Here is a 17,225-nt window from a genome sequence, read left to right as displayed (position 1 = left end):
ATATATATATATAAAAAAAAAACATACAAAGCTGATTAGGATGTTTTGAACCTAAAATATTGTTCTGTATTGAAAGTAGAGATGAGCGAACCCGTGGAAGTTCGGTACGGTGGGTGTAGTTGGACTTTTGATAAATTTTGGTTTGGTACCTGGACTTGTCCTGAACCATAATGAAAGTCACTAATTGGGCAGTTCGGTCTGCGCCCATTTGCCGCCTCTGTGTCAGCAGCCAGGCTACTCGGATCCGGATTCGTGGTGGCTCGAGGGGCGTCTGGACCCGGGTGTTGTGCGGCCACTCAAATGAAAGGGGGGTATTTACAGGGGATTATATTTAGAGTTCGTGACACCACCCGTGGTATGGGGTAATATGGAGTACCACCACTGCAGTTGGGAGTACCCGGGTGCAATAGAGTGGGGCAGCCAGGTGTTGGAACGAACCCTCCACGGGTAGTGGGAATGCACCGGGACTCGGTGATGGTGTTTGGGGAGTGCCGTTGGGTGTGAAGGGGTCACTTGCGTACTCACACAGTCCATAAAGCTGACACCGACAACTGGATAAACCAAAGTTCTGGACACCACTGCCGCTGAGGGGAGCTAGTTTGGGTCCCGTCCCCAATGGTGCTGCTTGGTGATCCGTGACCTTCATCCTGGCACTAAGCTCACTTGTCAGTTGGTCCCGGTAGTATGGAACTAGTCGGGTCCCGCTCCCCAGTGTGGCTAACTGTGGGAGCTTGCTCTCAGGGTTCACGCTTGGGATTTTCTGGACCGTTTTAGTGGAAAGTCCTACCCCCCTCGTTGCACTAGTACCCCGATTTTGGAGTAGGTGGAGAGCGGATCTTGAAGGCTCCGTTCTCGACGGATAAATTGTCAGGTTGCCTGAAGCTATTCCCTGACCTAGGGTCCACGTACCCCTTTGTGCCCTGGTTCCAGCCCGATGATGGTACAAGGCCGCCGGCTGTCCTCCTCGACAGTTCCATGCCTCTTGTCACGATCTCCTACGACCAGGGGTCCAGCTCCTACTAGGCCCAGACCACTGTCTGCCACATAGTTCCTTCCAAGGAGCCCGGCTCCTGACCTCCTCTCTTTCACCTCCTACACTTCCCTCTCTTCTTCTAACTCTCCTGACACTCCTGACCTCCCCTTACCAACTCCCCAAGTGGGCGACCCTATTCCACTCACGCCGTCCACTGGTGTGTCTGGTGGGTGTGGTGCAGAGTGTACCTAGGATTTTATTAGCTGTTGTAGGCAACACCATGTAGTTGGGGACCCAAAAGCAAGGAGGATGGGGATATTGCACAGAAGGGCAAATTTCACAATACCCTGCGACAACCCGATAGCCCAGGGGCATCACACCACATCCAGCATTCCTTTTTTTTGTTGCTGCACACTACACCCAATCACGCTGTTGTTACCCCCAGTGCGAGGCAATCAAACACTGCAAGCAGCTCGCACTGGGCTGAGCACCGAGTGTACTCGAGCACAGCGATGCTCGCGCATATGGTTAGCGTACATAAAGCACATGAACTCTGTTTTTTTTTTCTCAAGCCTGTGCTTGATACGAACACTGAACTCAATTCTAATTGAAAGTCCATAGTTGGCCAACCAACTATTAATAAAAATGACAATCAAGAGACTTAATTGACCCTTAAACTATCAAGTGCACATTTGGGATGTTAAACCTATCATTAGTTGTTTATAAAGGAACAGTTTTCACATACAGTATCTAACATACATACAGTATATGTTGAGGGACCACTTTATTTCCAATTTACACAGATTTATTCAAAATAAGATTTATTTACAATTTAAATATTGACATTTACAAGTATTTCAGCTCCGACATATCACAAGATAGAAAACATTAACAAAAGCTTTAAAATAATTTGGATTGTATTAATATTATTCTTTAAAGGGGAGATGTTACAATTGTTTATTAAAAATTATTGATATTAATACAAAAATAAAACATGCACTATTTTAAGTTTTATTTATTTATTTTTTGAAGCCCCTAAGTGCTGCCATTTGCTGGTTTGTAAGTGCCTGAGCACAACACTTACACACCTCAAAAATGGCAGCCCCTGTACAAAGGAGACTGCGGTCAGTGTTTGACCACATCTCCTTCATTGTGGTTGCCTCCAGCTAGGACCTGGGCCCTTCCCCTGGGCTCTAATGTCACAGCTGTGGGAGGAGATTGAAGAGTAACCAGTGACAGGAGGATCTGTGAGTGTGACAGAACATGTGGGGAGCGGAGGTCCAGGACGAGGTATCTGAGGCGGCGGTGATCAGCAGCCTGGGATTAGTAGTCCAGTACCCAGCTGTTTATCACTGCCCCTTGTCACTGTCAGCTTGCAGTTCCAAGCAGAGCACTGTAATCATCACGCTGCTGTGAATGCTCTGAACACTCACTCAGCTCCACTAGATCACTGTACAGCCTCAGCAGGAGACTACACTGACATAGTAGACCATACAGTTAGGTCCAGAAATATTTGGACAGTGACACAATTTTCGCGAGTTGGGCTCTGCATGCCACCACATTGGATTTGAAATGAAACCTCTACAACAGAATTCAAGTGCAGATTGTAACGTTTAATTTGAAGGTTTGAACAAAAATATCTGATAGAAATTGTAGGAATTGTACACATTTCTTTACAAACACTCCACATTTTAGGAGGTCAAAAGTAATTGGACAAATAAATCAAACCCAAACAAAATATTTTTATTTTCAATATTTTGTTGCGAATCCTTTGGAGGCAATCACTGCCTTAAGTCTGGAACCCATGGACATCACCAAACGCTGGGTTTCCTCCTTCTTAATGCTTTGCCAGGCCTTTACAGCCGCAGCCTTCAGGTCTTGCTCGTTTGTGGGTCTTTCCGTCTTAAGTCTGGATTTGAGCAAGTGAAATGCATGCTCAATTGGGTTAAGATCTGGTGATTGACTTGGCCATTGCAGAATGTTCCACTTTTTTGCACTCATGAACTCCTGGGTAGCTTTGGCTGTATGCTTGGGGTCATTGTCCATCTGTACTATGAAGCGCCGTCCGATCAACTTTGCGGCATTTGGCTGAATCTGGGCTGAAAGTATATCCCGGTACACTTCAGAATTCATCCGGCTACTCTTGTCTGCTGTTATGTCATCAATAAACACAAGTGACCCAGTGCCATTGAAAGCCATGCATGCCCATGCCATCACGTTGCCTCCACCATGTTTTACAGAGGATGTGGTGTGCCTTGGATCATGTGCCGTTCCCTTTCTTCTCCAAACTTTTTTCTTCCCATCATTCTGGTACAGGTTGATCTTGGTCTCATCTGTCCATAGAATACTTTTCCAGAACTGAGCTGGCTTCATGAGGTGTTTTTCAGCAAATTTAACTCTGGCCTGTCTATTTTTGGAATTGATGAATGGTTTGCATCTAGATGTGAACCCTTTGTATTTACTTTCATGGAGTCTTCTCTTTACTGTTGACTTAGAGACAGATACACCTACTTCACTGAGAGTGTTCTGGACTTCAGTTGATGTTGTGAACGGGTTCTTCTTCACCAAAGAAAGTATGTGGCGATCATCCACCACTGTAGTCATCCGTGGACGCCCAGGCCTTTTTGAGTTCCCAAGCTCACCAGTCAATTCCTTTTTTCTCAGAATGTACCCGACTGTTGATTTTGCTACTCCAAGCATGTCTGCTATCTCTCTGATGGATTTTTTCTTTTTTTTTCAGCCTCAGGATGATATGTATCTAATACCAACCATCTGTGAGCCCCAGACGCATGGGTCTAATAGAGTTGAGCGCGGTTCGCGGTTCTCCAGTTCTAAGCTCGAGTGATTTTGGGGGCTGTTCGAGATCGAACTAGAACTCGAGCTTTTTGCAAAAGCTCAATAGTTCTAGATACGTTCGAGAACGGTTCTAGCAGAAAAAAGCAGGGCTTTTTACAGCTACAGTGTGCAGGAGCCATCGCTGGCAGCCTGCCACAAGCTGGTAACCAAGATAAACATCGGGTATCCAAGCAAAGCGCTTTGGTTAGTAACCCGATGTTTATCTTAGTTACGTGCAGGAAGCCCACACTTCCCCGCTCAGCTCACTCCGCCCCCTCCTGCCCGCGGCATGTACACATGTACACACACACACACACACACACACACACACACATGGTCCTGCTCGGCTTACCTGCGGTGATGAAGTCCCGCCATCCCGACCTCAGCGCTGTCACTGTCCTCCATGGCCGCCGCTTGTCACATCACCTCTCGCTTCCGACCCGAGACTGACTAGCGGTGACGTCACGGGCCTCTCGCGATACTTTGTGTGAAGGCGCCGGTCATTGAACTCAGTGACAGGGGCTGTCAGTGTGCTGGAGATCAACGCAGGTAATGTACCTCGCTGACAGCAGCACTTGTCACCCCCCTGCAGTGACCTGGGCTGACCCATTGATGTTAGCTCAGGTCACTGCATTGCTCTCCCAGCCAATGGGGAACATCCTGCTCTTCATTGACTGGGACAGTGTGGATCGTCATGGCAACCCCTTGGATTACAGCAGACCTGGATTTGTTTTTCATTCTAATAAATTGGTTAAAGAGGGAATGTTTTGGGGAGTGTTTTTTCAAATAAAAATGTGTTTGTCGTCTATTTTTTTTTATTACTGACTGGGTTGGTGATGTCGGGTATCTGATAGACGCGTGACCTCACCAACCCCAGGGCTTGATGGCAGGTGACATTACACATCTGGTATTAACCCCATATATTACCCCGTTTGCCACCGCACCAGGGCGCGGGATGAGCTGGGGCGAAGCATCAGGATTGGCGCATCTAATGGATGCGCCACTTCTGGGGCGGCTGCGGCCTGCTATTTTTAGGCTGGGGAGAGTCCAATAACCATGGACCTCCCTAGTCTGAGAATATCAGGCCCCAGCTGTCTGCTTTACCTTGGCTGGTGATCCAATTTTGGGGGACCCCTACGTCTTATTTTTTTTTTAAATTATTTATTTAATTTAAAATAACAGCGTGGGGTGCCCTCAGTTTTGGATTACCAGCCAAGGTGAGGTTGCCAGCTGTGGTGTGCAGGCTGCAGCCGTCTGCTTTACCCTAGCTGGCTACAAAACTAGGGGGAACCCTACGTCATTTTTTTTTTCATTTTTTTGGCTAAATACAAAGCTAAGCACCCCTTAGTGCCACATGAAAGGCACCAAAGGGTGCTCCACTTTTTCTCCATTTTTTCTCCACTTTTTCTACATTTTTTTCTCCATTTTTTCTCCACTTTTTCTCCACTTTTTCTCCACTTTTTCTCCACTTTTTCTACATTTTTTTCTCCATTTTTTCTCCACTTTTTCTCCACTTTTTCTCCACTTTTTCTCCACTTTTTCTACATTTTTTTCTCCATTTTTTCTCCACTTTTTCTCCACTTTTTCTCCACTTTTTCTCCACTTTTTTTCCATTTTTTTCTCCACCTTTTTCTCCACTTTTTCTCCACTTTTTCTCCACTTTTTCTCCACTTTTTCTCCACTTTTTCTCCATTTATTCTCCACTTTTTCTCCACTTTTTCTCCACTTTTTCTCCACTTTTTTCTTAACTTTTTCTCCACTTTTTCTCCAATTTTTCTCCACTTTTTTCTCCACTTCTTCTCCACTTTTTCTCCACTTTTTCTCCACTTTTTCTCCACTTTTTCTCCACTTTTTCTCCATTTTTTTCTCCATTTTTTTCTCCACTTTTTCCTCCACTTTTTCTCCACTTTTTTCTCCACTTTTTCTCCACTTTTTCTCCATTTTTTTCTCCACTTTTTCCTCCACTTTTTCTCCACTTTTTCTCCATTTTTTTCTTCACTTTTTCTCCACTTTTTCTCCACTTTTTCTCCATTTTTTTCTTCACTTTTTCTCCACTTTTTCTCCACTTTTTCTCCACTTTTTTCTCCACTTTTTCTCCACTTTTTCTCCATTTTTTTCTCCACTTTTTCTCCACTTTTTCTCCACTTTTTCTCCATTTTTCTCTCCACTTTTTTCTCCACTTTTTCTCCACTTTTTCTCCACTTTTTCTCCACTTTATCTCCACTTTATCTCCACTTTTTCTCCACTTTTTCTCCACTTTTTCTCCATTTTTTTCTCCATTTTTTCTCCACTTTTTCTCCACTTTTTCTCCACTTTTTCTCCACTTTTTCTCCACTTTTTCTCCACTTTTTTCTCCACTTTTTCTCCACTTTTTCTCCATTTTTTTCTCCACTTTTTTCTCCACTTTTTCTCCACTTTTTCTCCACTTTTTCTCCATTTTTCTCTCCACTTTTTTCTCCACTTTTTCTCCATTTTTCTCTCCACTTTTTCTCCACTTTTTCTCCACTTTTTCTCCACTTTATCTCCACTTTTTCTCCACTTTTTCCTCCACTTTTTCTCCACTTTTTCTCCATTTTTTTCTCCATTTTTTTCTCCACTTTTTCTCCACTTTTTCTCCACTTTTTCTCCACTTTTTCTCCACTTTTTCTCCACTTTTTCTCCACTTTTCTCCACTTTTTCTCCACTTTTTCTCCACTTTTTCTCCACTTTTTCTCCACTTTTCTCCACTTTTCTCCACTTATTCTCCACTTTTTCTCCACTTTTTCTCCACTTTTTCTCTCCACTTTTTCTCCACTTTTTCTCCACTTTTTCTCCATTTTTTTCTCCACTTTTTCTCCACTTTTTCTCCACTTTTTCTCCACTTTTTCTCCACTTTTTCTCCACTTATTCTCCACTTATTCTCCACTTATTCTCCATTTTTTCCTCTACTTTTTCTCCACTTTTTCTCCACTTTTTCTCCACTTTTTCTCCATTTTTTCTCCACTTTTTCTCCACTTTTTCTCCACTTTTTCTCCACTTTTTCTCCATTTTTTTCTCCACTTTTTCTCCACTTTTTTCTTCACTTTTTCTTCACTTTTTCTCCACTTTTTCTCCACTTTTTCTCCACTTTTTCTCCATTTTTTTCTCCACTTTTTCTCCACTTTTTCTCCACTTTTTCTCCACTTTTTCTCCATTTTTTTCTCCACTTTTTCTCCACTTTTTCTCCACTTTTTCTCCACTTTTTCTCCACTTTTTCTCCATTTTTTTCTCCACTTTTTCTCCACTTTTTCTCCACTTATTCTCCACTTATTCTCCACTTTTTCTCCACTTTTTCTCCACTTTTTCTCCACTTTTTCTCCACTTTTTCTCCACTTTTTCTCCACTTTTTCTCCGTTCTTTTTCTATGGTCGGTCTACCCATTAGCTCTGCCATGCATACTGTAGCTCTACACCTACTGCACATGTTACTTTATGATTGACATCTCTTTCGTACCAGAGCTGTCTAAGTCTACTCTGACCCCATATATGTCATTACTATATTGTCCTTGTACTGTATTATGACATTTGTATCATGTGTTTCATTTCTTGCTGTGTTGCAATTTTTTTGCTGCATCCCAATTGTACCTCTACATTGTTCAAGTTTGTTATTGTTCTCTCACTCTTATGTGATACTGATTATTGTCATTTTTCATGATTACATGCAGATAAGTCCAATCTGACGAAGGCTCAGGCCGAAACGTCATTTGTAACTTGTTTTGGACAAAAACATATATGCTTATGAAAAAAAATTTTTTCTTAATACGGACCAATAAAGAGTGATTTTGCATTACTATCCGTTGTGACTTACTGACTTAGTCTGGGAGATTTAGAGTGCCGAGGTTACTCACTAATTTTATCTATTATTACCTCTGAGCACCTATATACCAGTGAGCAGTGCTTCCTCTACAGTAGTTCTCCTGATTAGGCATGCCCTTACCTCATGAACAGGGCATTGCAGCTTTGGTAGCAACCATTACGACATGGACTCTGCTGCTGTGGACCCGGGGAGAGTGAGTGCAGATTCATTGCACCCACACTCCTCACATGAAGGGTCCGCACTCCTAGAAAATGGGGGATACGTTCCCTGAGTGTGTCCCCCCCATATTCTAGACGGTCCAGAGTCGTCGTGGGACCCCTTTATTTTTTTTCTTACAATAAATTGGTGAAAGAGGAAATGTTTTGGGGACTGTTTTTTCAAATAAATTTCTTTTGTCGATTTTTTTTTTTTTTTGTTAGTACTGACAGTTTATGATGTTGAGTATCTAATAGACGCCATGACATCACAAACTGCTGGGCTTGATCTCAGGTTACTTTACAGCTAGTATCAACCCGATTTATTACCCCGTTTGCCACTGCACCAGGGCACGGGATGAGCTGGGGTGAAGCGCCAGGATTGGCGCATCTAGTGGATGCGCCACGTCTGGGGTGCCTGCGGCCTGCTATTTTTAGGATGTGAAGGCCCAATAACTATGGACCTTCCCACCCTGAGAATACCAGACCACAGCTGTCCGCTTTACCTTGGCTGGTGATCCAATTTGGGGGGGACCCTACTTTTATTGTGTAATTATTAATATTTATAAAATAATTATAAAAAGAGCCTGAGGGGACCTCCACATTGGATCCCCAACCACGGTAAAGCTGCCAGCTGTGGTTTTCAGGCTACAGCCGTCTGCTTTACCCTAGCTGGCTATCAAAAATGGGGGGACCCAACGTCATTTTTTTGTTTAACTATTTTTTAAATAGAAAAAATTAATGGGCTTCCCTCTATTTTGATTGCCAACCAAGGTAACGGCAGGCAGATGGGGGTGGCAACCCATAGCTGTCTGCTTTATCTGCGCTGAGAATCAAAAATACCGCGGAGCGCTACGTCATTTTTTTAAAGATTTATTTTTACAGCACTGTGATGTCCAGCAATCAAAATACAGGGAAGCCCATTTTATTTTTAGTTATTTAAATAAATAATTAAAAAAAATATATATGGGCTCCCGCTGCATTTTTTGTATTGCTAGCTAAGGGTAATCCAAGCAGCTACTGGCTGCTAACCCCCACTGCTTGGTGTTACCTTCACTGGCAATGGAAAATCCAGGGAAGCATTTTTTATTTTTTTTGCCAAAAAACTACAAAAAAAGGACGTGAGCTTCGCCATATTTTTGTATGCTAGCCAGGTATAGCAGGCAGGTGGTGGAAGAGTTGGATACAGCGCCAGAAGATGGCGCTTCTATGAAAATGCCATTTTCTGAGGCGGCTGCAGACTGCAATTCGCAGCAGTGGGGCCCAGAAAGCTCAGGCCAACCTGTGCTGCGGATTCCAATCCCCAGCTGCCTAGTTGTACCTGGCTGGACACAAAAATGGGGCGAAGCCTACGTCATTTGTTTTCTAATTATTTCATGAAATTCATGAAATAATAAAAAAAGGGCTTCCCTTTATTTTTGGTTCCCAGCCGGATACAAATAGGCAACTGGGGGTTGGGGGCAGCCGTACCTGCCTGCTATACCTGGCTAGCATACAAAAATATGGCGAAGCCCACATAATTTTTTCAGGGGGCAAAAAACTTCTGCATACAGTCCTGGATGGAGTATGCTGAGCCTTATAGTTCTGCAGCTGCTGTCTGTCTGTATGGAGAAGAGCAGACAGCAGCTGCAGAACTACAAGGCTCAGCATACTCCATCCAGGACTGTATGCAGAATTTTTTTGCCCACCAAAAAAATGACGTGGGCTTCGCCATATTTTTGTATGCTAGCCAGGTACAGCAGGCAGCCACGGGCTGCCTCCAACCCCCAGTTGCCTATTTGTACCCGGCTGGGAACCAAAAATATAGGGAAGCCCGTTTTTTTTTAATTATTTCACTTATTTCATGACATAATTAAAAAACAAATGACGTGGGCTTCGCCCCATTTTTGTGTCCAGCCGGGTACAACTAGGCAGCTGGGGATTGGAATCCGCAGCACAGGTTATCCCGAGGTTTCTGGGCGCCTCTGCTGCGGATTTCAGTCCGCAGCCGTCCCAGAAAATGGCGCTCTCATAGAAGCGCCATCATCTGGCGCTGTATCCAACTCTTCCAACAGCCCTGGAGCCGGGTGGCTTGTTGGGTAATCATGAGTTAATACTGGCTTTGTTTTACTAGCCAGTATTAAGCCAGAGATTCTTAATGTCAGGCACGTTTGACCCGGCCATTAAGAATCTCCAATAAAGGGTTAAAAAAACACCACACAGAGAAAAAATACTTTAATAGAAATAAATACACAGACACATTAGAGACTCCATCTTTATTACCCCCTGTCAGCCCTCCACGATCCTGCTCTTCTGTCTTCTTTCTTTCTAGTGTAGTAGTAGTGACGATTGTAGTGAGGATGAGGTTCACCAGCCCATCATGGGCTGGGGCATCTCATCCTCACTACAATCCTCACTAGTGTAGTAGTAGTGACGATTGTAGTGAGGATGAGGTTCACCAGCTCATCACTTGGGGCTGGGGAACCTCATCCTCACTACAATCCTCATTCCAATCGGGAAGCAGCGTGCAGCCTTCACTCCGTGAGTGATCAGTGCTGGCTGTCAGCGGTAACAGCGGTAACGCTGACAGACGCGTTACCATAGCAACGGTGCTCTCGGAGCCGCGGTTAGCGGTGACGTCACCGCTAACTGCGTTGCTATGGCAACGGTGATCTCCGTTAATGACCGGCTGTGTCAGCCGGTCCCTAACGGAACGGGGAGTTGACCGTGTGCTAGAGCATGTCGCCGGTACACGGCGATACACATATGTGCACCGTGTACCGGAGAGATGCACTCGCAGGTCCTACATGACGCGTCATAGTCATGTGACCAGTCTGTAGCCAATGAGATAATAGCCACGTGACTGGCCACATGGCTATTTTGACGTCACGATAGGTCCTGCATCTCTGCTGGCAGTGCAGGTCACCGGGAGGATTAAGCGATCATCGGATGGAATAGCGGCAGGAGACAGAGTGCAGAAGGGATCGCGGGGACCGGTAAGTGTTATGGCAATGTTTATTAACTGTTTGTGTACATTTATAATGCATTTTTATGTGTTTGTGATTGCCTCCCATTATAGCCTATACGTTCGAGTTTGGTTCGTCGAACGTTCGACGAACCGAACTCGAACGGGACCCCCGTTCGGCGAACCGGCCTCGAGCCGAACCGGGACCGATTCGCTCATCTCTAGTGTCTAATGCCAATCATGTGTAAGGAGATGGACACAATATGTAAAAAAAAAAAAAATGACGTTGGATTCCCTCTATTTTTGATAGCCAGCCAAGGTATAGCAGACAGCTAAGGACTGCAGCCCACGGCTGTCTGCTTTACCTGCGCTGGTTATCAAAAATAGGGGGACCCACATAATTTTTTTTACTTATTTGTGCGATACCCTATAGAGCCAGCAGTGCCAACTTGACTTTATTGTTTCTGGACAGCTTATCAAAAATTCATGGACACACAATCTTTTTTACGGACACCTTGGAAAACCATAATAAATCATTATGTTTATCAAAGATACATGTGTACCGCTGATAATTCTGAAATGAAGACATTAGCTGCATTCACTGTAAACTGTACATTTATAGTCAGAATAATCTGATGTTTTTTAGCATCAAAAAAAATCAGATGCTTTAAATTTTTTAACGGACAGGACAAAAAAGTGCCCTATTTTTAAGGATAATCCTGGAATTTCTGGAAAGTTTGAAACTCAGCAGAAAGTCATGTATCTAATGCCCATCATCTGTAATATGCGAAGGGCTATGTATCTAATGCCCACCATCTGTAATATGCGAAGGGCTATGTATTTAATGCCCACCATCTGTAACACACCCCAGGAACATTTATCTAATTCCTACCATGCATGATACGCCCCAGAGATGTGTATTTAATGCCCATCATGTGTGATACGCCAAGAGCCATACATCATATGCACATCACATTACACCACATAGAAGTGGATGGAGCAGGGTCACATATTACTCCACTGCTCAAATAGAAGTGGACAGAGCAGGATCCCACATTACACAACTTCTCCCACAGAAGTGGATGGAGCGGTGGCAATTACACCACTGCTCCCATTGAAATGTGCAGAGCGGGATCACACATTACACTACTGCTTTCATAGAAGTGGATAAATCAGTGTCACATATTTAACTACTGCTCCCATAAAAGTGGATGCAGGGGGTTGTCACACATTAAGCCACTGCTCCTGTAGAAATGGACAGAGATGTGTCACACATTACACTACTGGTCCCATCGAAGTGGATGGGGTAGTGTCACAGAACACCACTGCTCTCATAGAAGTGGATGGGGTAGTGTCACAGAACACCACTGCTCCCATGAAAGTGGTTGGAGTGCTGTCACAGATAACACCACTGCTTACATTAAAGTGGATAGAATGGAGTCACACATTACACCTCTGCTCTCATAAAAGTGGACAGAGTGTGGGGTCAAACATTAACCACTACTCCCATAGAAGTGGGCAGAGCGGGGGTCCCACATAGAAGTGGATGCAGCAAGGGTCATGCATTACATACAATAGATACTGTCTATCATGTGATATACTGCACTGAACTATGTATGTAATCCCAGCGTGTTACACTCCACTTACAGCACGTGATATACTCTGCATATCTAACCGAAACATATGATACAGTGAGCAGCATCAACTAACAGAATAGGCGCTGCCCCCATCTTCTTTCTGTGACACTTTCCACATGTCAATAACATTTTGCAGTCAGAGATGAGCAAACACATGGATTTGGTTCGGTGGGTACAGCTGGACTTTTGGAAAAGCTTACTTTGGAACCCGGACTTGACCTGAACCTCAATAGTAGTCAGTAATTGGGCAGTTCAGGTCTCCTCCCACATGCAACCAGCCATAAACACTTCCAGGGGCAGGTGAGTGGACTTTTTTCATTTTTTTGGGGTGCACACTATATCCAATCATGCTGTTGTTACCTCCATTGCGAGCCGATCAAAAACTGCCAGCAACTCCCACTGGGCTAAGCACCGAGCATACCTGAGCACAGTGATGGTCGTGCGAGTCGTTTCCATACTTACACCCCCCGATCTCCCTAACCCGAACTGTTTTTCGTTTTGTAAAATCAGTGTTCCGTACAAACACAGAACTTTGGATTTGCTCATCTCTAGACACCAACAAAATGGCACCACAACATGATCCTAAACTTAATCCCCCTTATCCTTTTGCAAACACCCAGAAGGGGAGGGGAGGAGTGACAGACACATGTGAGCAGATCCAGATCAAATTTACTGCAGTGCTAAAGCAGACTAGTTATATATAGGTTTCCATATCAAATTTCAGCAGCTGCTCCACCTAGTGTTTAAAGTGGAAAACATCAAAACTTTTAAAATCACTTATATTTTACTACATTAAAAACAGGTGATAATATAAAAAAAAAATCAATGTTTTACATTTTTTTCTATTGTAGAAAACATTTTTTGGGGGGTGGCATCTTCCTTTTACGAGAAAAATAGCCTGATTCACAGCCAAGGTGTTCCACAAACAAAGGTTTTCAAATGCTGAATACAATAAAGAGGTTTTTCTATTTTTAGAAAAGTGAACCCCAAATATTTCCTGTAATATAAAATAATTAAATCAGGTAGTACTCACCCTCCACTGGGTACAGCGCCTAGTCTTTGCTGCTCTGGCTCATTGTTTTGGTTGCAGTGGTTACATCACCTCAACAGGGCACATCACCACTGTCAATGAGTTCAGCAGCTCATGTCACTTAAGGTGAGCCAGCACTGGTCCCAGAAATGGATAACTTTCCAATCATTGGAAGTCTAACCACTGGGATCCCTACTGTTTGTGAACATGCGCACCTCAGCGCCATTCAATCTAAATAGGACCACTGGCAAAAACTGAGCACTGCACTCGGCTGGTCTCTGACACTCCAATGAAGAATAAATAGAGCAGAGGAGCACATGCTTAACCCTATCTCCACTCAGATCCCCCGTTCCCAGGACCACTAGGAGTCCCAGTGATCAGACCCCCATTGATCAGAAAATTATCCTCAATCCTATGAATATCTTCCAAACTTATCATGATCAATTTATGATTTATTACTTATCCCAAGTAGAGATCTTGTCTGACTGCTTGGAAGTCCCATACAGAAATGTTGGTGGCCCCTGCACCGTGCCGATGAGCAATTCAGAGCACCATCCTTCTGATTTGTTAGGCCCACTATTATTTTTTAAGTCATCACCTATCCTTTGCACAGGTAATAACCCTGCAAATGTGACGCCCTGGCGCCGCCAGGTAATCACACAGTGTAGGCCCCCACACAATACTTTCCCTCACAGAGGTAAACCTTGCCAACCAAATCCTAGTCACCCCCCCAGGAAAGGAAAGGCACACCAGTGGGTGGGACCAGGCGGATGGAGAACGCCCACCTAAGGGTCTAGAGAGCCGGGGGGGGGGGGGGGGGAAGTAGTAGTTGAGAGTTGAAGTTGAAAGTCAGTGTTGAAAGGCAGAGTTGAAAGTCTGAAGCTCAGGCACAAAGAGCAGTGGCGTTGGGGTTGGAGCCGCGGCATATTGGCTAGGTGGCAGATGGTGGTCCGTGTCTGACAGGAGACGGGAAGACGGCTGCCAGAGATCCGAGGTGGACCGGGGCAGGGTTGGAGCCTGCCGGTACCGACACCGGAGAACCAACCCGGAAACCATGCACAGAGGGGGTACTTGGACCCTGAAGCCAGGACCGGAACCAACGGCCTAGCTAATTAACCAATTGAGGGCAGGATTACAGGTCCTGTCCCAACCAAAGTACCAAAAGCAGACAACCACCCACCGAAAGGGATAGGGCATCCACCAGGGTCCAGTAGATCCCACGGGTCAGAGTCAGCGGGCAAGGCTCCCAACAGAAGTACCGGTAGCGGACTCCCATGTTCCACATCGGGAAGTCCGCACACCAAACACACAGTGCAGAGGAAAGTGACACAGACCATCACCCCGGGTGAGGGACCAGAATACACCCGGCCGCGGCGGCCGGCCACCAGCACCTTGGTTAACCATTGGACTTGTCTGATTCATTTAATAGTGAGTAAACTGAGACTCCCTGGTCTGACCAAGCGTGCCGGCCCCTGCCACCACCGTCTCCCTGCACCGAGTCACCGGGCTCCAGGGCAACCATCCCTACCCACGGAAGGGTTAACAACTAGCTGCCGTCCCATCACCCCCAGGTGTCGCGCAACAGCAGCGGTGGTGCTACACTTCACCACACACCGAGGGTGGCATCACAGACTGCGTACGGCAAATCCCGTACAAATACGTCCCCCCTTTTATTCGGAGTGTCCGCGTGACTCCCGGGTCCGGAGAGCTCCTCGTGCCTCACCGTGGTTGCGGATTCGAGCAGCCCGGCTGCTAATGACGTGGGGGCGGCACACAAAGATGATCAGTCACTTTCAACAAATGTTTAAATTCCTAAAGTTTCTTAAAACCAAAGTGGTCTAAATGCTACAGTTCTCTGCAATTTGGTGTTTTCTTTCTTTTTTTCCTTCCCATGCCTTCCTATTTCTAGAATATGGCGGCCTCTTTCTTTTTGGTCTAGGTATGTAAACAGGGCTGGAGTGGAACTAATATTCAGCCCTGGCATTTGGGGGTACACAGGCCGACTTTTCGCGTGGTGAATGTGTAATATCTTTGTGCACTTGTAGATTGTGTATATACTGTATACATATAACATGCAGTCACGGCTGCGTCCAGTATTACAGCTCAGTCCTATTTATTGCTCTTAGTAGCAGGATCTGGTGAAGCCGCTATTTTCCTTACAGAGCTGGGTCTCACAGATAATGAAGAGGATGCTGCTCTCCATATAGTGCTGCGGTCACATAGCTGATGGGCAGGGATACAAAATCAGACACCCCTGACCTAATATTGGTGACCTATTCTACAGATAGGTGATAAGAAAGCTGTAATTTTCACTGGTGATAATTTTGGGTGCATATCACTTACGGAATGTGCAATGACATTTTGGGGGGCAATTCTCACCATGGAAACCTCTCTGAAACATACTCAAAATGAATGACCATCTGCATCTACTCGCTGTGCACAAGTTCAGGATTTTGAGCATATTTTAACCACTTCAGGTTTCTAAAACCATCAAGTGGTTAAAAGAAGTGATCGGTCCATTCTTCTGAAAATGCTCTTTATGGGAAGGCTCAGAAGATGCCCGGACGTCTTTTGTTGTGTTTACCAGCACTTTTTCTTAAAAGTGCAGTAACAAATATGTGACAAAAACAATGGGAAAGCAGTAAAAAAAAATGGTAATAACCATATAAAAAATGCTTAGGAAAAGACTGTCATACTACACAGAGGATGTGTCAGGGAAAAAAAACTTTTGCTTAGAAAACTTAGGAGTTTTGCTTGAGTTTTAAATAGCTTGTGTGCACATAGGCTTAAAGTGGTTTTCCAGTTTTAGAAACTCATTCCCTGCACTGTTTTCTTGTTTGTTTTATTCACTCTCCCCATGTCTGCTATTGTCTATAGAGCTGAAGTCACATCACAATGACAGAGCTTCAATCAATCAAGGAGCTCAGCAGCTAATGGATTGGCTACAGCGCTGCTGATGTGATGTCAGATATATAGACAATCATAGACACCAGATGCAACAGCAGTTTCTGTGTTTTATAACAAAAAGGAAGTATCAGATATCAAGAGGATGTGAGCAACCAGCATCATGTAAGGGGTATTTAGATGAATACGTCAGCAGAACCACCATCAGTACATTAATATATCACTGAAACCAAGTTTTGAGTATTTATTTAAAAAATAAGTATCAACATATGCTAATTTACACAGTTTTTGGAGCAGAAAAATTCTATTATATTCTAATTATAATCTCAAAGCAAAGTTTTGAGGATTTTTAAGTTAACATAGCCATGAAGCTTGTTTTGAATTGTTTAATGTGTACAAGATCAAAACCACAATCAATACATGAATGCAGCACTAGAACCACCATCAGCACATGAATGCAGCACTAGAACTGCAAGAACATGAATGCTGTGCTAGAAGCACTATCAATACATGAAGGCAGCAACAGAACCACCATCATCATATGAATGTAGTGGTAGAACCATCATCATCACATTGATGTGGCAACAGAATCGTCAGTACATGAATGCAGTTCAAGAATCAATGTTAACACATGAAGGCAGTGGCAGAACCACCGTCAGCACATGAATTCAGCACGAGAACTACGATCAGCAAATTAATGCAGCACAAGAAATGTCAGTGCATGAATGCAGCGCAAGAACCACCGTCAACACATGAAGGCAGCACCAAAATCACCATCAGCACATGAATGCAATGCCAGAGCCACCGTTATCACGTGAATGCAGTGGCAGAACCACCATCATCACATAAATGCAGCATCAGAGCTACCGACAGC

This window comes from Anomaloglossus baeobatrachus (genome assembly GCF_048569485.1).
Source record: "Anomaloglossus baeobatrachus isolate aAnoBae1 chromosome 1 unlocalized genomic scaffold, aAnoBae1.hap1 SUPER_1_unloc_5, whole genome shotgun sequence".
Taxonomy (NCBI): Eukaryota; Metazoa; Chordata; class Amphibia; order Anura; family Aromobatidae; genus Anomaloglossus; species Anomaloglossus baeobatrachus.
This window is presented reverse-complemented; position numbering follows the sequence as displayed.